At 38.2% G+C, this 24,391-nt stretch overlaps 1 protein-coding gene across 2 annotated transcripts in view; it reads left to right on the forward strand.

Annotated features, from left to right (window-relative positions):
* Positions 1 to 24,391, forward strand: part of LOC5570448 — a 100,292-nt gene that overhangs the window by 29,044 nt on the left and 46,857 nt on the right. Inside the window, exon 1 of one of the 2 annotated variants that reach the window (XM_001659103.2) lies at positions 18,694 to 19,368. The exons of the other annotated variant lie outside the window; for it this stretch is intronic. The gene's annotated coding sequence lies outside the window, so the exon portion shown is untranslated. Of the gene's footprint in view, positions 1 to 18,693; positions 19,369 to 24,391 lie in introns of those variants that run through there. 2 annotated transcript variants of the gene reach the window in all.

The raw sequence follows: 24,391 nt of genomic DNA on the forward strand, positions 1-24,391 counted from the left end.
GAGATATTCATAAATTGTTTGTTATTGTTTAGCTCCATATTAAAATTTTGCCTTAAAAACTTCTGCAAAAATCCCAACCAAAATTGGCTCAAAAAGGAATTGTTTCTCCAGCAAGTTATTTTTTAGGGCTCGAAGTAACAGTTTTATCTATAGGACAAGAAATTTGTACATTTATTACAACTCTTTAATGAATGTTCGAATCCTCTGAGCAGAATCTCAAATAGAGAAACTTTAAAGTAGATAGAGTACCGTGTACCTTTTAATTCCGCTCCTAAATGCTTATCTTTGACAGATACGCGTATTTCGACTAGCACTTGCAGTCTTCTTCAGTGTCAGTTACTCGTATCCACTATAACTGACTAAGGATACGAGTAACTGACACTGAAGAAGACTGCAAGTGGTAGTCGAAATACGCGTATCTGTCAAAGATAAGCATTTAGGAGCGGAATTAAAAGGTACACGGTACTCCATCTACTTTAAAGTTTCTCCATTTATTACAGTTATAACGTGTTTGAAACATTTTTCAAATTTGCTCCGTAGTAATTTCCATGTCAGCCATCTTTAAATTACCACCGAAAAAGCTTAGAATTTCACAGAACAATATCATTATCGTTAGAATTGGGAGGTGGGATTATCAATTTTTTTGAATATTGCGCTGCTCTGATAATAGAAATATTAGTAGTAGAACGCTAGTGGCGTTGTTGTCATAAAACTGAATTAATTTATAAATACCTTTAACTGTAGTTTTCCATTGATTATTCACCGCCATGTTCTAGAGGATTATTTGTTATGTTTTTATAAATTGATTTGACACTTTGAGACCCGGTGGTAGGTCATTTGGCATAAAGTCGTTTGGCATAAAGCCGTTTGGCACAAAGTCGTTTGGCATAAAGTCGTTTGGCATAACGGTCGTTTGGCATAATGGTCGTTTGGCATAATAGTCGTTTGGCATAATGAGCCTGAAACCAAGAATATCCCATTTTTTCATTTTACCTTTCTATCGAATCTTTCTGATGACATCAGGCTTGTTTTGGAGTCAATTGATACAAAATGACACTTTATTCAACAATCATTCGCTCCTGAATAAATTTAAGCATATTAGGAAAGTTACTGTCAATAGTATTTTATTATTTATCCAGAAATTACCCTTCCTTCAAATATTAATTCTTTACACTCAGATTTTTTTCACTAGCTCGGCTGTGCGAATCTTAGTTTCCCGATTTTAACCGAGATTCAGCTAACAAATTGTCCGGTTGCTTAGCAACGCAGCATGATTTACTTTACTACATGATTTTAAGTTTCGCTATTGGAACAAATTTTTGCACTGAAGATTTTTATATATTTAGCACAAATTTACCCTTCTTTTAATTGTTCTATTTTTTTCTAAATATGATGCAACCATAATTATAGGTATGAAAATGGTTGATTTTTAATTTCAATAAATTTCTCCTTCTTTTATGCATAGGCTGTTCTTTGGAGCTATATTTTTTTTAAGTATTTTTTGTTTCCAACTGAAAAAAGGGTGGCAATCGATAACATTGATCTGCTCAAATTATCAGCGAAAAGAGAAATCGATTACTGCAGTTACTTCGATGGGTTGTGCTACTTTTCCCCAAATGTCGGTTCCCCGAATGCCAGTTCCCCGAATATCCCGTTTCCCCGACTAGCCCACTTCCCCGAAAAGTTTTTAGCACTCATAATTGTCGTAACATTATACATTTCATGGTGATGGACGAACTGACCTTCTAATATGCACCCTTCTTTATTTAATTGGCGGTTCTTTCGAGTTTTATCGTCCTCAGCATTTTTACCAACATGTGTATAGCCGAGAATAACAGAATACTTCCTTCTTTTGAATGTTTATCGTTCTTTCTTGTAACCACTTTTCGGGGAAACCAGTCATTCGAGGAAATGGTATTCGGGGAAAAGTAGCACAACCACTTCGATGATTCTGTACGCACTTTTTTATGTCTTTTCGTTTTATTATGCCGAAATATGTTTTTGCATCCATTCTTCTAATGGTTTAATTATAAATTTTGCCTTTTTTTTTCAAAATAGGCTGTTCTTTATATTTATACTGTTTTAAATTTTATTATTTAGTAAACCTAAATGTTAACTATATTATCAATTCTTGCCAGATGTGTTGTAAGAATAATAATTACTTTAGAACCTGCCAATTTTCAACATATACTTTTTTTGGAGCAAACGCGTGATCTCCTTTCGAGGTATGCCGGAAAAAATATTCAATCACGAATTTTCCCTTGTCTCGATAATAGACGGTGTTTTTGAAGTACACTTTCAAAATTAGAATTTACATTGAACCGTTGAAAAGTTTCGCCACAAATATTTTCTTTTAAAGATGTGTTGTTCATTTGACCTATGCTGTGAACAGATTTTTTTTTTTGCGTTTGAGCCTTAAACATTTTAAACGAAAAATAATCTGCTCTCGTATATAGGCAATTTTTGCATTAATTCTCATTGATAGATCTTTGGACTATAGCTTTAGATATTTTGCAAAAAAATCCATTCTTTTATCAAGTACTTTCATCGTGTGTTACGTTCAAACTGGGACAGAGCTTGATCTGCAGCGAAATATTCTATGAGCGTTCCCTTGATGAATAACTGCGAACTTTCTTTGTCAATTTACTGTTTCAAATTTGTCTATCGCAACAAGCTCAAAGATACTCTATGTTCTGAGATGTAGAGACCCGTCACGAGTTTAATTTAGTAATGCTCTCTAATGTCACAATAATTTTTGAAATTATTAGCTTGGAAAATCTCTGAACGAACACCACGCTTGTTTAGAACCTACCAACATTTTTTGCTATGGGCTCGGTGATGTTTTTAGATTGCAAAATATTTTCAATGCGAGCACTTCTCAGTGCGTACTTAGTAAGGCCCGACGGAGTCCAGATGGACTAGCACGACTATGTGATTTAAGTGTTGTAACTGTTTATAATTAGTATTTAATAATGTAAATAAATGCATAGTATTATGGCGCGGTAAGTGGCTGGGCATGGCGTACCATTGGTACCTCGCGTACCTGCAGACTCCTTTGTGCGGTCCTTAGCCTCTTGCCCAGCAACTCCTATCCCTACCTCCTAGTGGTACTGCACACTCAAATTTTGTTCGCGAGCTCGGCATTTGAAAATGCTGGATCAACTCGGCTTCTGCACATTTTGCTGAAAACTCAGCTAAAAAATAATTTTAAACGAGATTCGGCAACTTCTGAAACTGAAATCTCGGTTAATTCTACTTTTTATCCGTATCTCGGCAACTATGTAAGCCGAGCACCAACGCTAACAATGTTTTCACCGAACTCAGTTGTATCAAATGCTGATATATCGGTTTCGACCTAAGTTTACCGAGATTCTCGGCATTTTATTTTATCATCTGCCATCTTGTTTTCATTCACATCGCTTTTGTGTATATGTGGAAAAGTAGTGTAAATATCGTGGAAAAGTTCTTACAATAAACCAAGTGCTGGAAATCATGAAGCGAGAGGAAGCTAGATTGTACAAACTCTTCAGTAAGTACGCTCAAAGTTGTTGTTTTTATGTAATTTAGTGCTAGATATCGGATATTATGTGCTTTTTTACCGGGAAGTAATTATGAAATAATAACTCGAATTTAAAGGACACGTCATTAACCATTTCCATTTATGATATATGGGCAGCTCCAAAGATTCGGCATATTATTCTAAGTGTGTGGCCGGGGTACGAGTAACCTTGGGGAAGATTGGGTAACCAACCCCCGGTGGGAACATTGGTCGTATGCTGACAGGGAAGGGGGGGTTTGCTTTTGCTTTTGCAAACCTGGAGCGTCTGTACTCCATGTTAGGAGCGGCTCACAACAGCGTCTGTTCCCCATGTCAGGGGAGGCTGATCATCGTCCGGGTGCCAGAGAAGGACTCTAAGCTAAACTGCGCACTATGGCCCTCCGAACATTTAGGGGGAATGGTCCTCCGGAAATCTAGGGGGTTGGTGTCAGGCCCTGTAAGCCAACCGTAAACACACATCAGCACAGGAACGTCAACGAGAGAATACGGACCGGAACAATCGGCAAGACCACAGCGACGAAAAAGGACTAGCGATTGGAAACTCGGTACGTGGAACTGCAAATCTCTCAACTTCATTGGAAGTACTCGCATACTCTCCGATGCACTGAAGACCCGCGGTTTCGACATCGTAGCGCTGCAGGAGGTGTGCTGGACAGGAGCATTGGTGCGAACGTTTAGATCTACCAGAGCTGCGGCAACACACGCGAGCTGGGAACAGCTTTCATAGTGATGGGTGATATGCAAAGGCGCGTGATCGGGTGGTGGCCGATCAATGAACGAATGTGCAAGTTAAGAATCAAAGGCCGATTCTTAAACTTCAGCATAATCAACGTGCATAGCCCACACTCCGGAAGCACTGATGATGACAAGGGCGCATTTTACGCGCAGCTCGAACGCGAGTACGACCGCTGCCCAAGCCACGACGTCAAAATCATCATAGGAGATTTGAATGCTCAGGTTGACCAGGAGGAGGAGTTCAGACCGACGATTGGAAAGTTCAGCGCCCACCGGCTAACGAACGAGAACGGCCTACGACTGATAGATTTTGCCGCCTCCTAGAATATGGCCATTCGTAGCACCTATTTCCAGCACAGCCTCCCGTATCGGTACACCTGGAGATCACCTCAGCAGACAGAATCGCAAATCGACCACGTTTTGATCGATGGCCGGCACTTCTCCGATATAACCGACGTCAGAACCTACCAAGGCGCTAACATTGACTCCGACCACTACCTGGTGATGGTGAAACTGCGCCCAAAACTATCCGTCATCAACGATGTACGGTACCGACGCCCGCCTCGGTACAATTTCGAGCGGCTGAAACAACCGGATATCGCCAATGCGTACGCGCAGCATGTTGAGGCAGCGTTGCCGGATGAGGGCTAGCTCGATAGGGCCCCTCTTGAGGACTGCTGGAGGACAGTCAAAGCAGCCATTAACGACGCTGCCGAAACCATTGTCGGATATGTGGAACGGAGCTCAAGAAACAATTGGTTCGACGAGGAGTGCCAAGAGGTTTTAGAGGAGACGAATGCAGCGCGTGCTGCAATGCTGCAACTGGTGGTACGCGGCAAAACGTGGAACGATACAGACTGAAGCGGAAACAGCAAACTCGCCTATTCCGGGACAAAAAGCCCCGCCTGGAGGAGGTGGAATGCCAAGAGATGGAGTTGCTGTACCGTTCTCAAGAAACGCGGAAGTTCTATCAGAAGCTCAACACATCCCGCAAAGGCTTCGTGCCGCGAGCTGAGATGTACCAGGATAAGGATGGGAGCATCTTAACGGACGTACGCGAGGTGATCGAAAGGTGGAAGCAGCACTACGATGAACATCTGAATGGCGCAGAGAACACAGGCACAGAAGGTCAGGACAACGAAGACGATGGCTACGTCAGCACAGCGGACAGCGGAAACAAACCAGCTCCCACTATGGGGGAAGTTAAGGATACCATTCAACAGCTCAAGAACAACAAGGCCGCTGGCAAGGATGGTATTGGAGCCGAACTCATCAAGATGGGACCGGACAGGTTGGTCGCTTATCTGCATCGGCTGATAGTCAGAATCTGGGAAACGGAACAACTACCGGAGGAGTGGAAGCAAGGCGTTATATGCCCTATCTACAAAAAGGGCGACAAACTGGAGTGTGAAAATTATCGTGCAATCACTATCCTAAACGCCGCCTACAAAGTGCTATCCCAGATTCTCTTCCGTCGTCTATCACCTATAGCAAACGAGTTCGTGGGAAGTTATCAAGCAGGTTTCATCGACGGCCGCTCGACAACGGACCAGATCTTTTCCGTGCGGCAAATCCTCCAGAAACGCCGTGAGTACCAGGTCCCTACGCACCATTTGTTCATCGATAGTATCGATAGTATCGACCGCGTAGAGCTATGGAAAATCACGGACGAGAACAGCTTTCCCGGGAAGCTCACAAGATTGATCAGAGCAACGATGGACGGTGTGCAAAACTGCGTGAAGATCTCGGGCGAACACTCCAGTTCGTTCGAGTCTCGGCGGGGACAACGACAGGGCGATGGACTTTCGTGCCTGTTGTTCAATATTGCGCTTGAAGGTGTTATGCGGAGAGCCGCACTTAACAGTCGAGGCACGATTTTTACGAGATCCGGACAATTTGTTTGCTTCGCGGACATTATTGGGAGAAAACTTGAAACGGTGGCAGATTTGTTAAGCCGCCTAAAACGCGAAACAACAAGAGTCGGGCTAATGGTGTTTGCGTCGAAAACAAAGTACATGCTGAGTGGCGGAACTGAGCGCGACAGGGCCCGCCTAGGAAGCAGTGTTACGATAGACAGGGATAGCTTCGAGGTGGTGGACGAGTTCGTCTACCTCGGATCCTTGTTGACGGCTGACAACAATGTTAGTCGGGAAATACGAAGGCGCATCAACAGCGGAAGTCGTGCCTACTATGGGCTCCAGAAGAAACTGCGGACAAGAAAGATTCTCCCCCACACCAAATGTACGATGTTCAAAACGCTCATAAGACTGGTAGTCCTCTATGGGCATGTGGCGTGGACTATGCTCGAGGAGGACTTGCAAGCTCTTGGGGTTTTCGAACGCCGAGTGCTAAGGACGATCTTCGGCGGAGTACATAAGAACGGCGTGTGGCGGCGCAGTATGAACCACGAGCTCGCTCAACTCTACGGCGAACCCAGTATCGTGAAGGTAGCTAAAGCTGGAAGGATACGCTGGGCAGGGCATGTTGCAAGAATGCCGGACAACAACCCTGTAAAGATGGTGTTCGCTACGAATCCGGTCGGAACAAGAAGGCGTGGGGCGCAGCGAGCTAGGTGGATTGACCAGGTGCACCAGGACCTGGAGAGCGTGGGTCACAGTCGAGGATGGAAAGAAGTGGCCATGATCCGAGTGAATTGGCGAATTATTGTTGGCGAGGCTTTATCAAAATAATTGATGTAAAGCCAAATAAGTAAGTAAATATCTTTTCATCGCTAGACAAAACGCGAAAATAATTTAGGTAAAAGTCGTATTTTTCCTCCTTATCCATGGATCGCATCACCGACCAAAGGTGACTCCCAGCCCTTTTTTCTTCCCCACTAATAAACCCCCTGCCCGTGGTAATTGTGGAGATGCAGAGGTATTCTCGGTTTCTAGAAGCAACAATCATTAAACCCTAACATTTCTTTCCCATCCCAACTGACTGGCCGGCTCCTTTTAAATTTTCTTATATGTTTATTTATATACTCAACTAAATTCGTTTTCTAGAACTGCATAAAAATCGAAAATCCATTTGGATTTCGCGAATTTACAGCGATTGGAATTTGGGGTCAATATGATCCCAAGGCATATACAACACACTATTTTCACAAAAAATACTCTAGAAAACTATTTTTCAAGATAATTGGAAAAAATCCTTTCGCAAATAAAAAAACTCACAGAAAATCACCAACCTGTGAAAAATCTCCCAAATCGTTTCACTAACAATAAAGTTACAGTCCCGTCAAAGTGCTCTGGGGTCATATTGACCCCAAATACACAAAGGTTTAACTGAAACTGTTGGCTAGTCAAACAATTGGCTACGCCCATGGGTAAGAGCGCTACGACCAGAATACATACAGCGTTCGGTCAAGCTCGTCAAGTTGACCAGCTGTGTCCGAGGTCAAGAGAAGACGATCAAATCGTAGAGATTGCCTGGCAACTGCAAAAAAGCTCTCTCCTCCTCTGCTGTTGCTGGAACAGCAGAAAACCGGTTTTCCGTCGCACTCTATATTTTCGTTTCCCATTTTGCATCGTTCTTTGTTGGTTAGCGAGAAAGTACCTATAGCGTAACAAAGAGCTGTTGCTTTTGTATGCATTCTTGTGTTATCTTCTGGTGCTTCAGATTTAAATTTAGACTCCATGAAAAAAGTTCTATCGTTCCTAATTTGTTTTTACAAATTCATTCTCACACTTTCAACTTGCGTTTTGTATGATAAGCATTGATTCCAATCGAACTCGATTGGCAAACAATGCTTTTCGTTATCTCTGCTAATCAATTTTCGTTTCTCGTACCTATACGTACGTCACTTTTTCGAGATGTCCACTGAAGTATGTTGGTTTATCATCATTGTTGGTGCTACTGCAAGCAACTGCACTCAATTTGCTGATGTTCGATAACAGAATTTGCCAATCATTCAGCAAACAAAACGTTCTGAGGGCATCCTTCTGTTTGACAGCACCAAATTAAGCTCTGCACAGTCATGTATCATTCCAATCGCAAACGTCTCAAACCGAACCAAACTGCTGCATCGTGTTGTTTTTAGTTGGTGGTCCTTTATCGACAAACAGCTGATTGTGGTCGGAAGAGGTTCATGTAATCATTCAGTAACTGCCGCCGATGCGTGTGTGCAGTTTTCGCATTTCCTTCGATATCGTTTCGTCCGACATCAACTGGAAGCAAGTAGTTAGGTATATAAAAAGTGGTTTAGGGTGTCTCTTATTATATGTTATTTTACAAGCAGTACTAATGAGTACTTTCATCAATCTTGAAAATATCCCCGTCTATCGTCGAATTGCTTTCGAGGCTACCAAATTGACTGGATCTTGTGACTTGTTCCTCGATAGTAATTTGCTTTTGAGAAATCTTCATTCATGGACGTTGTTTTCCTTCTTCTTTTTTTTGGCATTACGTTCTAAATGGGAGAGAACCTACTTCTCAGCTTAGTGTTCAGTGAGCACTTCCACAGTTATTGAATGAGAGCTTTCTTTGCCAAAATTGCCATTTTCGCATTCATATATCGTGTGACATGCACGAAGATACTCAATGCCCAGGGAAGTCAAGTAAATTTCCATTTCGAAAAGATCGTGGACCGACCGAAAATCGAACCCAGACAATTTCAGCATGGCTTTGCTTTGTATTTGTGTTGTTTTATTGACCATTTAAGGACTGTTCATTTAATAAATTGGACACCTTGTTTATGCTATATCTTTTTTATTTATTGATGAAATCGTAAACGGTTTTCTGTGTATCGTTCAACTATTATTCTACAATGTTATGAAAATACAGAAACTTACTAAATGCTTTCGGTTGAAGAACTAAATAGTTTTTGCAAAAACTCCTAAGAAAAACTGTTCGTCAAGTTTAAGCATTATTTTTCGCATGAAAAAAATCCTAAATTTAATGAACAAATTGTATGTTGGTATCCTTTACTATTCAACTTAAGGTAGAGCTTTTAAAAACATCAATAATATTCCATCAGTTCCTGACGCTGAGTCACTTTAGTGATCTATTCCTTATGGTAAAATTTGCTGATACACCATCTTTTTACTACCAGCAAAAAAGTAAAGTAATAAGCGTGTTCAAAACTGGTTTAGATTACTAAAGAAACTATATATGTATAAAAAAAGCAAAATCTTGAGTTTTAACCGCATTCTTGGGTACCAAATTTACTCTTTATGGTCGTTTATTGAAAAATCCCATACTTTTAAAATTATATACGCATGTTTATCGATCTAGAGCAAACTGTAAGCGTTTTTCTCAAAATATTTTGATAGGTAGTCTCAGAATAACACATTCTGAAAATAATACATGCAAAATAAATTTGATTTAATTCAAGCAGTGTTCCCAATCTTGATGATTGTCATTGTGCTTTGAGTGGTCTTCTGAAAATAAATTATTTGTTTTTCTATTGTGCTTAAAATATGGCGTGGGGACTAAATCAGCAACTCTATGAAGGCGTAAGTTATTTTTATTATAAATACTATATTATTACTTCCGTCTGGACGTACTTTAAACCTTAAAATTCTACTCATATCAGTTCCATTTAAATTTAAGATATTTTTCTTTAAAAAAAATTGATAAAAAATGATTTTATGATATCTGCAAAATTGCTTCTCCAAAAATAACTTGATATTTTTTAGCAAGCTTCTAATTGATGATGCTTTCTAAGTACAACCATTTTTTGAAAATAAAAAATATAAATTGTCGAATTTTCCTGCCGATTTTTAATAATCCTTGATTTTGATAACCTCCAAAAATCGACCGTTCTAAACGTTGTGCCTTATTAGTGTGAAATCGTATTATTTTGGTAACTTTTTTATTACCACAACATTGTACAATATTAGTCGAACGATGTACAGAAAACCGATTTCGATTTTATTGATAAATTAAAAAGATATTGCATGTCCAAAGTGTCCACTTTATAAAATGAACAGTCCTTATTTATAGAGATCGTATTTACTGACTAAGATAAAAATAACTATCCACAACATTCCAATCTATATTTTTCATGCTCGCATATGACGACCACCCTAAACCCCAATCCGTCGTCGTCGCTTCACACGCAGACATTTGGCAGCCTCAGCAGTTGGCGCAAGTTTCCGCTCCGATGACCCCCGTTTCATCATCAGTCAGTCGAACGCGAACTGTCTCACTGCATTACGTCGTCCTAAGCTCCGCACACACTCCTAACCTACACTCACCCACCCATCCACCCACCCACTCACTCACACATACAATAACAATCATTCAAATTCGCACCCACTAGCGGCGTGCTGGTCCTCCTCCTTCGCTTCCGCTCAATTTGCCAAAAAATATCCCCGATAACAATTGCTGAAGTGTTTGCCAAACACGCGTCACAAACTGTCGAAACATCGAACCGAACCCATCATCATGCCCGCCCCCGATAAACGTGCCGCTCGCTGCTGCTTCCTCCTGCTTCTAGTTCGACTTTCGCTGACACTCTGCACAGTGTTTGAAATCGGCGATTTCCTGATCGAAATTGAATAACTTCAAACTTGTTGCTTTTGGATAGTTTATGTCGTCGAAGAAGTTTCTTGATATAGAAAGGTGCTTCTTTTGGTATTATGAGTTTGATGATCATTTTTATATCACCTAAAAGTGACCAGAGTTGCTCGCAGTCACTATCAACGCTTGAAATTTGTTGATTTGTATAGGCCGACTGCGATGCGATACAATTCGAATCAATCTATATCACATCAACATCATGCTGTCTACTCCATCACAAGTGCATTGATGGCGATAGACTATGGATATCACTGATGGGTTAAGTTTAGCCTTAAATTAAGCATTTAAAATGGCATTTATCAGTACGATATTTTTGACAGTGTTGCAGATAGATTGAAACTATTTGTTGGTCCCTGAAAAACATTTGAATTTGAATTATCACGTGGTCACTCATTCAACTAATTGTCATATATTTTAGCGGGGTCTGTAGCCTTGAGGTTACGCTTTCGCTTCATAAGCGGAAGGTCATGGGTTCGATTCCCAGCCCCTCCACAAAAAACCCGTCCAGCCACCAGAAGATGCCTCACGGAGGACCGTGCTTTGGGGAGCACATCCATCCTCCGTCAGTATCAGATGGTGACTGAGACAAACTGACCCTCTTCGCAGGCAGCTAGCCTCACTAACAACAGAGCTCTCTCCTACCTGCTCGGTGTGAGAGTAAAAGAGTAGGAGAGAGTAAAAGTTGATGTAGATATAGATAAGTTAAAGATAGATCTGTATCGGTAAAGAAGCTACAGATCACCTGATTCCGGCACACTAGTGGCCACGAGCACAGAGTGCCTTAAAAAAAAATCATAAACAGTATTATACAAAACAGCACACGATTTAATGGGGATGCTCTTGTCTTCCAAAATTTAATATTGCAATTCCTTTTTAAGAATAAGCTGTTCTTTGCAATTCAACATTGAAATTCATTACAAATGCATGTTAACTTTTGTTTATCATTGTTATCAAACGGCGTTCGACCAAATGACCCGGAACCCTGGTGGCTTTTATTTCTTCTTCTTCTTTCTGGCGTTACGTCCCTACTTGGACAAAGCCTGCTTCTCAGATTAGTGTTCTTATGAGCACTTCCACAGTTATTAACTAAGAGCTTTCTTTGCCGATTGACCATTTTTGCATGTGTATATCATGTGGCAGGTACGAAGATACTCTATGCCCTGGGAATCGAGAAAATTTCCTTTACGAAAAGGTCCTCGACCAGCGGGATTCGAACCCACGACCCTTCAGCATGGTCATGCTGAATAGCTGCGCGTTTATTTATTTATTTTATTTTTTAACTTCATATTTTGAAAGAGGGAAAAGCCCCTTTGAATGATTTTTAACTAAAATCTTTCTCGAAAAGGCACAAAACCTCTATCTTTTCTGAATACATTATATAATCAACAATCTCAATAATAAAAGGCTCAAACGGTAATGATCCATAGCAGAGCCAGTTTCTTGAAAATGGGAAACGTCCAGGATTATTGAGATACCACACACAGTACAAAATTCTTCACATCTGAAAAGAAACATACGAAGAAAAAGAAAATATCACACATAATATGAGATTTCATTTAAAAACTGAAATAGAAGTTTCAAAATTGGCAGAAACATATTTCCTAAAATATCTCGAACAGATATTGGAGTGGGATAACCTGTATTTTGAATTTGTTTTAAAAATGTATTTCTTGGTAAGATGTATCGAGTACAATGAAAAATTATATGAACTATGTCTTCATAGGATTCACCACAGTCACATAAATTGGAATCTTTTATGTTAATGCGATATAAATGACTATTACAATTATAATGGTTTGAAATCAATCTTGAAATACAGCAAATAAAATTTCTACTAACTGATAAATTTTTAAACCATGGATTTAGATTAACTTTTGGATGAATAGAATGACACCAACGCCCTTTGTCACTAGTGTCCCAAGACACTTGCCAATTATACAAAGAAGATTTTTTTAGTTTTGGAAAATATTCAGATCCTGAAATAATGCGGTTATATGTACTTCCACAACGAACACCTAATTTAGCTAAAGAATCAGCTTGTTCATTACCGTAAATTTGTGATTGAGCTGGAACCCATACAAATTTAATAATAAATCCTAATAAATTTAATTCAAGTTATAATTGCTTTATCATTAGAATAAGATGATGAGTTTTAGAATAGAAGTTTACTGAACGAATAGCTTTAAGACAACTAAAACTATCGGAACAAATAAAAAATATATTTGGTGAACGAGATTTTATCAAACTACATGCAAAATATAATGCTGTTAATTCAGCAATAAAAATGGTACACGGGGATTGTAATTTGAAAAAATGTGCTGAGAAATGATTATAGACTCCAAATCCTGCAATATCATTAATTAATGATCCATCTGAAGAATAAAATTGATCAACATTTACTCCAACAAATTTTCGATGAAAAAACAATCTAGCAAACCGAGAATAGTCATGACATGAAATTTGTTTCAATTTTTCATGTAAAGATAAATCAATTAAAGGTTGCAGTGAGTGAATTTCAATTTCATGTTTATAAAAAACGCTTAAAGAAACAGGTATAATGTTTTGCTCCATGCAATAATTGAAAGAATATAAGAATCTGCTAAGGATTTCAAAATTGTTATTATAGGATGATTGTTCGAAATACATTGAGTAATATATTTACAATTTAATTCATGAAAACGAATTTTTAATGGAACAACTCTTGTTAAAACTTCCACAGACATTGTGTGAGTGGAATTCATTATCTTTAAACAAATTCTTAAACAACGATATTGATTTTTTTCAATTTTAGAAAAATGTGTATGAGCAGCACATCTAAAAGTAAAACAACCGTATTCTAGAACAGATCGAATTGTTGTTTTATAAAGTGTTAACATATCAGAAGGATGAGCACCCTACCAAGTGCCAGTTATTGTTTTCAAGAAATTTATCCGTTTTAAGCAAGTTTTTTGAATTTGTTGTATATGAAATTTCCACGTTAACTTAGAATCAAAAAATATTCCAAGATATTTGTATACATCAACTTGTTCAATTTCAATATTATTGAAAAATAAATTAACGTGAAAAATATATAAATTTTGTTTTAGCCACTGAAAACGTAAAACCATTATTATGTGCCCAATCATAAATATTATCAAGTGCACATGGCATAAAATGACGAATTGTTTCTCTATTTTTGCCACTAATAGAGATAACTTTATCATCAGCAAATTGATAAAAGTAACAACCATTTGGTATAACAGATGCTAAATCACTTGTAAACAAATTATATAAAAAAAGACTCAAGCAAGAACCTTGAGGAAGACCAAAATAACTATGACGAATCATTTTGGATGATCCATTGTGGTAAAAAATCATGATTTTGAAAGAAAACAAATTACATATAAAATTTGATAATACAATTGCAATTTTGAAATTTATCATTTTTTCATATAATAAATCAATAAGAACAGAATCATATGATCCAGAAATATCAAGAAAAGTTGAAACCATATCTTGTTTTCTATTAAAAGATAAATAAATTTGCGATGCTAGAAGTGCAGTACAATCCCGTGTACTACGACCTTTTCTAAAACCATATTGAGATGAAAATTCATAGTTTCTCAAATTTCTTGCAACTTTCTATAAAGTGGATAATGAAGATTCTCTGTCGAGATTTTGAACAAAATTTTTCCAATAATTTCTTTTCTTAAATTTGGTAAGTCTAGTAAACTGAGCTTCGGCTTTACAATATAAAAAAAAAATTTTCCCTTGTTCCAAATTTTCGAAATTTTTTAAATGCATCAGATTTATTCTTCAAAGCAAAAGAACAATCTTTATCCCACCAAAATGTCGGACGTTTTTTAACAAAAGAATTGGAAGCATTATGTTTAATTTGTGATCTCATCAAAGCTTCTGTTAATAACTTCAAAAATAATTTGTAATTTTCAAGTGGAGTAGAGGAGTAATCAAACTAAATTAAAGAAAAAGAAACAAGATCTGAAAATTTATTCCAATCAACATTTTCACACAAATCAGGAGAATTTGTTGAAACATATTCAGATTTACTTTTAGAACCATGAATTTGTATTAAAATGGGTAAATGATCACTGCCATTTGGATCATTTAATGTTTTCCGAGAGGAAATAAATGATAAATTACTAGTGCAAAGTGATAAACCAATTGCTGAATTATGATCCGGAGGGACTGCAATTCTAGTGAATGATCCATCATTCATTATAATTAAATTTAGGGTCATCTATCAAATCCATCAACAAAGATCCTCTACCATCAATTTTATCGATTCCCCATGCAAAATTATGCGCATTAAAATCTCCAAGAATGTAAAAAAGAGAGGGAACATTTTCCAAAATATGTTTAATTTCAACTAATGAAAATGAAACATTTGGGGGAATGTATATACAAATAATTGAAAATTGTATATACATCTATAGTTATCTGGCTTTTATTTATCAATGCGATTTTCAATGCAAAAATAAGTTTCTGCTGAATTCCGGTTTCTTTCATACATCGTATGAATAGCTTCCGTTTGACTGCAGCACATGCAAGATTTGCTAAATGTTAAAATAAAATTAGGCTGGCCAAAACCGGTGCTTCTACCCTATAGTTAATCACTACAAGTGTCGGCATAAAACACTATATCTGTTTTATATTCTTTTGGAAATAAACATATTTTTTATAAATGTTTTTGTCGTAAATATTACCTTTGAATAGTTATACATTTGAAGTGTCGACGTTATGATAGATAACGTTTTAATTTAAAACTTTTAAACAGAAGTAACATGAGTCACATCATTTACAAAGGTGTCTAGATTATGCAGTTTTTACTTATGATACGATGGGTTGGGTGACAAAACGTCGAAAGACAAAATGTCGAATGCCAAAACGTCGAATGCCAAAACGTCGAATGCCAAAACGTCCAAAGGACAAAACGTCGAAGGGACAAAACGTCGAAGGGACAAAACGTCGAAGGGACAAAACGTCGAAAGGACAAAACATCGAAAGGCCAAAATGTCGAATGCCAAAACGTCGAATGAAAAAAAGTCGAAAAAAGAGAACATATTGAAAACGAAAAAAAAAATGCGAGTACAATTGACGAATCGTCAAATTGTTCAATTGATACGGAATGTAAAAAAATGTAACGTGAAATCAATAAACTAAACAAGGATTTGAACAGTTAAGACATTGCATTACAAAGTCTTCTCCTATGTTATCACCGTGACACCTTGATTTTAAGCTGATCTTTGAAGGGATAATTTAAAAAAATCAAACTTGTCGAAAGTGCGTAAGATTGTTTACATAATTTTCAGACTATTAAACAATAGATATATCGCCAAAGAGCTACTTTTAGTCAAACATTGAAAGGGGATGCGCGGGGCGTGATTTGAAATAAAATTATCAATTGATGCTTGTATTGTTCTCATTATTCGGTGTTTGTGCGATAAAACTACACACTTAAATTAGAATGCCGAATCTCGGCTAATTTTAACCGAGATCCGCACAGCCGAGAAGTCGGCAAACAAATTTCCCTGGATCTCAGTAAATAAAAGCCGAGTATCAGTTAATCGTGCTTCGTTGCTAAGCAACTGGACAAATTGTTAGCTGAGTCTCGGTTAAAATTGGAAAACCGAGATTCGCACAGCCGAGCTCGCGAAAAAATCTGAGTGTGTATACACATTTTCAACGCAAAAAAAAACTCAATGTATAGAAGTCTGTTCAATACTCGATGTTACAAAAATATGGATATTCTGATGAAGAATATTTGTTTCTGAAAAGCAAATCAATAAATCGATTCTTTACTTCGATGAAAGACGAGTATATTTTCAAAGAATAAATAATTCAATAATTATCAAAATTAGATGAATTTGATGTTACCAGAGTCTATGAATAGAGAGCTGCACGAATAGTGAAATCAAATCTACCTATCGAGCTGTCAAACCATCTACCTCTCGAGCAGACCATCAAATCAGATAGGGACTATTTTTGAACCCGAAGAAGAACAATCTTCGAAAGAAGTCTCTTCGCGTAACTCTCTGTATATAGATTCTAGATGTTACTAGTTTGTTGAAAGAATGAATGTATTTTAAAAGAATAAATAATACACTATTTTTCAACAGACAGCATATCCAGTAGTTAGTTCAACGCACATTAAAAAAATTGCGACTGCGATGGTTGAGAAGTTCACTGAGAAAAATTTTAACTAATTGAGGTAGACATCTTTTTTTAAAGAAAAACAAAATAAGCTATCACGAAATACTTACGCTCCATATATACATTCTCACATTCTAATGCACATTTCTCTGGTGGAGAAATAATTTTGTTCACTCACGAATAATAGGGAAAAGTAAAATTGTACACTGCTATTCATTTTCCATTCATCTGTGGTTTTGTGAGTTCAGAGGCTAGTCGTCTTCATTACATCTGTTGTGGTTAACATATATTAGACTTCAATTTCAACATACTTCCTGAAATGCTGAACTGCTTCTTCTCTCGTCAGAAATCGATTGACATTTTTCTGAAAATTTCTTCCATGCATACTTTGATGAAAATTATTAATTTCGCTGTTTTCAACGCCGTTCGCATAGCAACCATTTTTTTCTTAACAACTCTAGTTATCCTTAATAACAAAAGCCTTCGCTTGAAAAATCACTGCTTTCGACGTTTTGTCCCTTTTGACGTTTTGGCATTCGACGTTTTGGCATTCGACATTTTGTCTTTCGACATGTTGTCCCTAAACCGATACGATGTATGTGTAAATATAAACCCGTGGTGACTTAGCTATACACCAAGATCTTAGAAGGATCGGTTTGGAACTATCCGATGAGCGGACCCTCCAATCTGCTTTTGTTTTGAAATATACTGAGCCTGAAATTCGCATTAACAACCTAAGAGGACATCAAGATCTTTTACTTCTCGCTTAAAACACTCTTACTGTGGTGATTGTAAAGATGCAGAGTAGGCCGTCCCTTATTTTTCGAAAATGTGAAATGTTATAAGTTCGTCATTGTAAAGTGCTCGTTTTGGTAAGAAAAAAATCAGGTAAAAATTTAAAGTCCGTACGTGGACGTTTGGTGGTTCCTCAACGGCCCTGAAGCTATCGGGTGTAAATGACCCCCGTTCGCCAAATCAAGCACGCTGCTCTAGTGTACGCAGCATGAGTACGAAAAGCCACTACTAACAAATTAATAATCACGCAACGCAACATGCGTAGGGAGAAGGTCTTCCGTAGTGTTACAGTCCATAAACAAATTTTAAATTTTTCATACAAAAGCTGTTACGTGGGGGAAGGAGGTGGTCCACAATTTAGCGTTACGTAATATTTGAATCATCCCAGAAAAAATAAACGTCTATGGGGTGGCCCATTTATTACGTAAGGCAATTTTGGGGATTTTTCAACCCCCCCTCCCCCCATGATAAGATTTTTGTGTGAAAACAAAAAAATAATTGTATGGCGCGTAAGAAATCTCACCTGATTTTTTTCTTACCAAAACGAGCACTTTACAATGACAAACTTATAACATTTCGCATTTTCGAAAAATAAGGGACGGCCTAATGCATAGGTATTATTGCTCTTTAGTACACACATCAATTGTATTCCTATCCTAATTGACTGTAAGGACTTGGTGCCGTTATAGATGAGAAATTTGAGAACTGCCAAAACGTGCACTTTGAAGAGGAGATCAGAGTGCAATTTGTACCGGCTCCGATCAATCACGGAGTAATACAATCAGTCTATGCTATGCTATTCTATTTTGTTCACGAAACAGACGATTCAAAACACTGTGCACTCACTTCTTGCGGACTGTAGTTGGTGTCACCGTTCGGTTTTAGTCGCCGCGCGCGCCTCGACTCGACACGGACGGCCAGCGTTCTCAGTCTCATCGTAGCACCCACCGGGAGTGGTTGTCCCCGCCAGATGTGAATCGCGTTTTCGTCGTCGTCAAACGGAAACGGAACAAACGCACGGATTCGCGTGATTAGTGCACGGATTGTTAACCTTGATTGTTTAACCCACTCATCGGTGTTCTGTTGGAGTGTGGCTGATATTTGTAGTTGAGTGCGAAAGCGATTCGATATCTGCAAAGCCCTGGACGAGTGAAATCGAATCGAACTTGAGGCACGAGCCCTGGTGAGGTAAAGGTGAATTGCAAACTAAATAGTGAACCTTACAGTGATAGCGATGATAAGTGGTGGTTAGTGGAGTTCCTTTCTCAAGAAGACGTCCCCTTGAGTTGGAGATAAGGCAGTGATGCAACGTTGTTGATACTGGGAATTGAAGGGGAGTTACGGGGAAGGTTTACTCGAGATAGTTCTGTGCGAAGGGTCCCTCGAAGGCAATGTGATAATTGGAACGCACAAAGGGAATATTGATTAGAGAATTGATTGGAAGATATTCGTTGGGATCTTCGGTCAGGTGGACGGTAGACAACATTCAGTTTTCTGCTGTTGGAATCAGTCAAACGCGGTAGGTTGGAGAGCGAAGATCGAGACAAAGAATACGCGGAACGGATTTGGACGTCTTGGAACCGATACGGAAAGGATTCTGAAGAGTAAGTACAGTAGTACCTCAATTTGCGAACTAGATCGGGGATCGTAAATTGAACCAGTTTGCTGAACGAGGTTTTGCCTTTCAGGGTCCGGTTCGTTTGTAAGAAATTCATCATTAAAAAAAAACTATTTTTTAGAAGATTTTTAGAACTTAATCAGTCTGAAATGTACGCAAGTCAAGGTCTTCAAACAATTTCTTGGAGTTTTGGCATATGGATTTTACATAAAGATGCGGCTTATTTATAGACAGTTTTCATGAAATGTCATAAAAAAGTATCGAATTAATATTCGATACTTTATTCTTTTTCATGACGTTTATCATCTTTGATACCTACAGTGTTGGACTATACAAATGAAACTTTTTCAATTCTCCATACAAAATGGTAAATTTTGGAGGCTTAGATGTAAGTTATTTATGGACTGATTTGAATTAAATGTTCACAGAACGTAGGGCATCACATATATTTTTGAGACTTTTTTCAATTCCCATGTTCAAAAGTAATAACGATTTGACTAAAGTGAATTTATCGAAAAATTGTAAACAATCTATCTCAAAATATGAGAGACCTTCAACAAACTTGTTCATCTCGTCTAAATGTACAACTTTGCTGAATATACTATCAAACTGTTTCTTCTTCTTCTTTGCATTAACGTCCCCAATGGGACAGAGCCGGCTACTTAGCGTAGTGTTATAAGATCACTTCCACAGTTATTAACTGAGAGCTTTCTTTGCCTAAGTTGCCTTTTTCGCATTCGTATATCGTGTGGCAGGTACACGCTGATTACTCTATGCCCAGGGAAGTCATGGAAATTTCCATTACGAAAAGATCCTGGACCGACCTTGAATCGAACCCAGTCACCTTCAGCATGGCTTTGCTTTGTAGCTGCGGACTCTAACCACTCGGCTAAGGAAGGCCGCTTGTAGATCTGAAGACTATATACAATGATATTCTGGGGTACAGGGTAGCTATGATACCACTGATTTTACGGTTAAACTTACGTAAAAAATACTTCAAAAATCGAGGATTTAGTGTATCACATATTCCGATGCTGATCAACTTTCGACGGCAGAATGATGTCATGCAGTGTGACGGTCAATGTCTTGGTACTTGAATCAGGGATTCGAATTCAAGGTCTGTGTCACTGCACAGCCGATGAAGATGCAAACCGGTGCGAAGACCTGCAACAGGAGGCGAGATGGGACCAAGGGCCCAGGTGAAACCATACAGTCTCTCGGCCAGCTGTTATGGGACGCTTGCCAATTCCACCTTCTTCCTTATTTTCTATATATAAAAAACATACATATTATGTGTCATTTACAGTTGGCGTGGGTACCTTCCTCAGTTGAAAAAAAAGAGCTGCGCTCGAAGTGCTTACCGCAAGTCGGCAAAAAGTGGTTCGACGTTCGAATTTTGTTTCACGCGGACATTCATCATTTCTTTTTACGAGCGCTGTTCGTTCGAAGCAAAACACCAAAAAGCGAGCAACAGGCATCGCTTCAGCCGGCCGGACTTGCATGGAAAACTACCATTGTTGCGTCATCGTTGGGAGACGCGCGAATTCGGAAGAGCGTAGGCAGCAGTGGCTGGCGTTTGCAAGCCGGTCACGCTTCTGCAACTTCTACTGCCAATATTGGGGAGAACGGTGCAAAACGGATAAATGGAATTAAATAGCCGAAAAAGGATTCATTTTTAATCATGTTCTCAAATTTTAAAGTCTAGATACTCTTTGCCAGGAGCCCAAATAGCCATAGCAGTAAACGCACAGCTATTCAGCAAGACCAAGCTACGGAAGGTGCGTTTGGGGCTCGACTGCCAAGAATGTTTTCTGGCCTTTTCTCGTCTTCCGTGGGCCTAGAGTATCTTGGTACTTGACACATGATATACGAATGCAAATATTAAGAAATTCACAAAGTCAGCTCTCAGTTATTCACTGAGGAAGGGCGTAATGAGCACTGAGCTGAGATGCAGGCTTCGCCCCAGTTTGAACAAAATGCTAGAAAGAAAAAGAAGCATTCATTGGAAAAATCTTATGCGTCCCTCTTCTTTCAGAATAATTCCATGGAGACGCATGGTTGTTAATACTCTAACTTCATAACTCGATATCGAGTTACAGAACCATGGTAAAAATTGTTTTTTTTTTTTTATGGTTACCTCGTTGGTCCTTTGAATCGCAGTTGTACTGATTGAGTGTTCTACAGCTCGATGTATCCCCACTTCGATGGTCTCTTTTAGAGAGTTTGATTTATAGAGAGTTGACTGTAAGCTCTCCATTATGTGCGTTACGTGTGTAACAAAACAAAGTTAATTATGAAAAACTAATATATTATTAATTAATCCATGATTCCCGTGGCAACAAGAGTGTGATAAATTTTCGTGAAAAATATCTCTAAAAAATGACTGTATAAGGCATATTAAAACTGTCTGAAAACCTTAAACGATGCTCACCGTTACAGCTTCATCGTGCCCCAAGCGAGCGTTGGAATCACGCAATCAGTCAATGGTGCAGCTATAAATTTTGCTAAAAATGTGAATCACTTTCGCAGTAAGTTCGTTTCTCTGCCATCGCATATATTATACATCGACAACCGGCTCTGGTGGGTGAGGTTTGTATCTGTTTTGTGTCAATCCGGTTGAATATTCGGTAAGTTGGCATTCGATTAGGAAGTCATCAAGCTGTACTTGGATATTATCGCTGTTTTTGTATCATTTTTTTTTCTCTAGAGAGGTTCTTTTTCATTTTTTGACGGTTCGTCTAACTGGGGCGAAGTCTGCTTCTCAGCTGGGCGTTCTTATGAGCACTTCTATTACTGCACCAATTTTATTATTGTTTGGACGACTTTTAAGCATAACTAAAATGATTGATGCAAAAAATTGATAACAGATGCTTTGCATGGTTCAAAAAGCTTCTTCGTGATAATATAGAGTCAAGTGGGGCAAGAGTTTCTTTTTAAGATTTTAGACTCAATCAAAAAAAAAAAAAAAAAAGTTATAAATGTCCTGGCGATTTGAAAGCTTTTAAAACAAGGGGATTTCTTTTTAAATATCATAGAAATCGATTGACATTTGGAAAAGTTATGGATATTTTTAAACGTGAAAATTGTAATTTTCGGTCGAATGTTCATTGCATCAAAGATACCAGTGCTCTGAAGAGCCATAATGAAAAATTAGGATTAAAATCAATTTGCAACAACAAATGTAAATCATTGACCAGAGAAGAAGAGATGAAGTACCCCAAGGTAAAACCACTCAAAATGTAGAAGCGTTGTAAAAATCAAAGAATTGAAAATAAAATGAATTTAACAACAACAACGTTCATTGCATGGAACAAAATAAAATCTTTTTCGATTTTTTATGTAAGGCAGCGTCTATTTATTACGTAACGTTAACTTTGACAATGTTTGACTCCCTTCCCCCCGTCCGTAACGCTTTTTGCCTACGAACCCTCCCCCTAGAGCGTTTCGTTATTTGTGCATGGCACCTAAGGGAGATCGTTTCTAGGAAATCATAACGATGCTCTGAGGTGTATCAGTTGTTACATAAAACCATTTTTGGCCCACAGTGGAGCAAAAATTTGAGCCATATATCATTTCGCGAAAAAAAATAGCCTCAAGCCCACATATTATCAATAAGTTTGGCGAATTTCGCCTGATCGCGAGAAAAAAGTCATCAGAGTTTAAGGTTGTTACTGAGGTTTGCGTAACACTGATATTTTTAGCTATATACTGAGCCAGCGAACTTTTGCTTTACACAAGATCTGGTTAAAAGTTTAAGACAATCGTTTTTCAAACTGTTTTGACTAAAAATGGGTAAATATTTTTGCATAAGTTTATTCAGCAAAATTGTAGCTAATATGTGGAAGGTTCACTGTGTGGTATTTATTTCTTTTCAACTGTTATATTATTTTTGGAAATATTGATAATTCCACTAAGGTCAAACTTTTGCATCGCTTTACTGTATGGTTCTATACACATTCAACTTCACAAAGCACCTATAGATATTGAAGTCCTGATATTTCCACAAATTTGAATGGTTATCGACATGTTATCAATACTACAAGTCTTATTTCACAGTACTACGATGTGCGAGGAACCTATCTGGATGTGTGGAGAGTATTTTCCGTTTTAAATTTAGGTTGTTTTTGTTTCTAATATTGGCGAAACTAGTTTTTTTTCTGGAAGGGGCCTAAGTGGGCCCAGCAAATTCTTGTTTTACAGAAGCAAAGTCGGTCGCAATCTTAGTCGCAATAATCACAGTTTTCACTAGTACCGTAGTTTGTGTAGATTTGACTGACACACCGCACGGCCACAAAGCCCTGAAAAATTGCTTGGTTTTCTTCAACGAACTTTTTTTTTCAACCATGTGCTTTTAAGAGATTCCTCTGAGAATTCCTAAGGCGATTTCTTTATGAATTATTTCTGTACACTCTTCAGTGCTTTTAACAAGAATTTCTTTACCAGTTTTCAATTCCTTCTGGGATTCCCACGTAAAACCTTTCCCAAGACCAGTAGTTATTACTCCTAATAGTCAAAGTAGCTTAAATATCATTATAAGAGTACAATTGAAGTCCCGAAAAATCAGTTAGCACCACCCTAGTAACACACCAGTTAAGCACCAGGCATCGACGATCCCAGAACCGACAGCCAGTCAAAACATCGTTTGGAATTTATCAAAACATAAACATAAATTAATATCCAATAAAAGAGCATGTGGCTCGATAGCGACAGCTTGTTCAGTTCGTTCAGTTCAATTAGCTAGTTCAGTCTTAAGTTAGTCATCCGAAATCAATTTTTTTAAAAATTAAGTTTTAGTTCTTAATTTATTAACTGGCGCCCGAATAGGGACCAGCGCGAGTGTAGGTTAATTGTGTCGTGAGTGTTAAAATATCGCGAGCATTATCCGAAAATTTCAACTTTACCGCAGCACAAGTGGCGACCGCTACTACAGCAGCAGACGTGAAGAAAGCGCCCCTAGTCACCACCATATAGGAAAAACGGGATCAGCGCATCTTCGCTGGGACAGTTGA

This window comes from Aedes aegypti, chromosome 1 (assembly GCF_002204515.2).
Source record: "Aedes aegypti strain LVP_AGWG chromosome 1, AaegL5.0 Primary Assembly, whole genome shotgun sequence".
NCBI classification, from domain to species: Eukaryota; Metazoa; Arthropoda; class Insecta; order Diptera; family Culicidae; genus Aedes; species Aedes aegypti.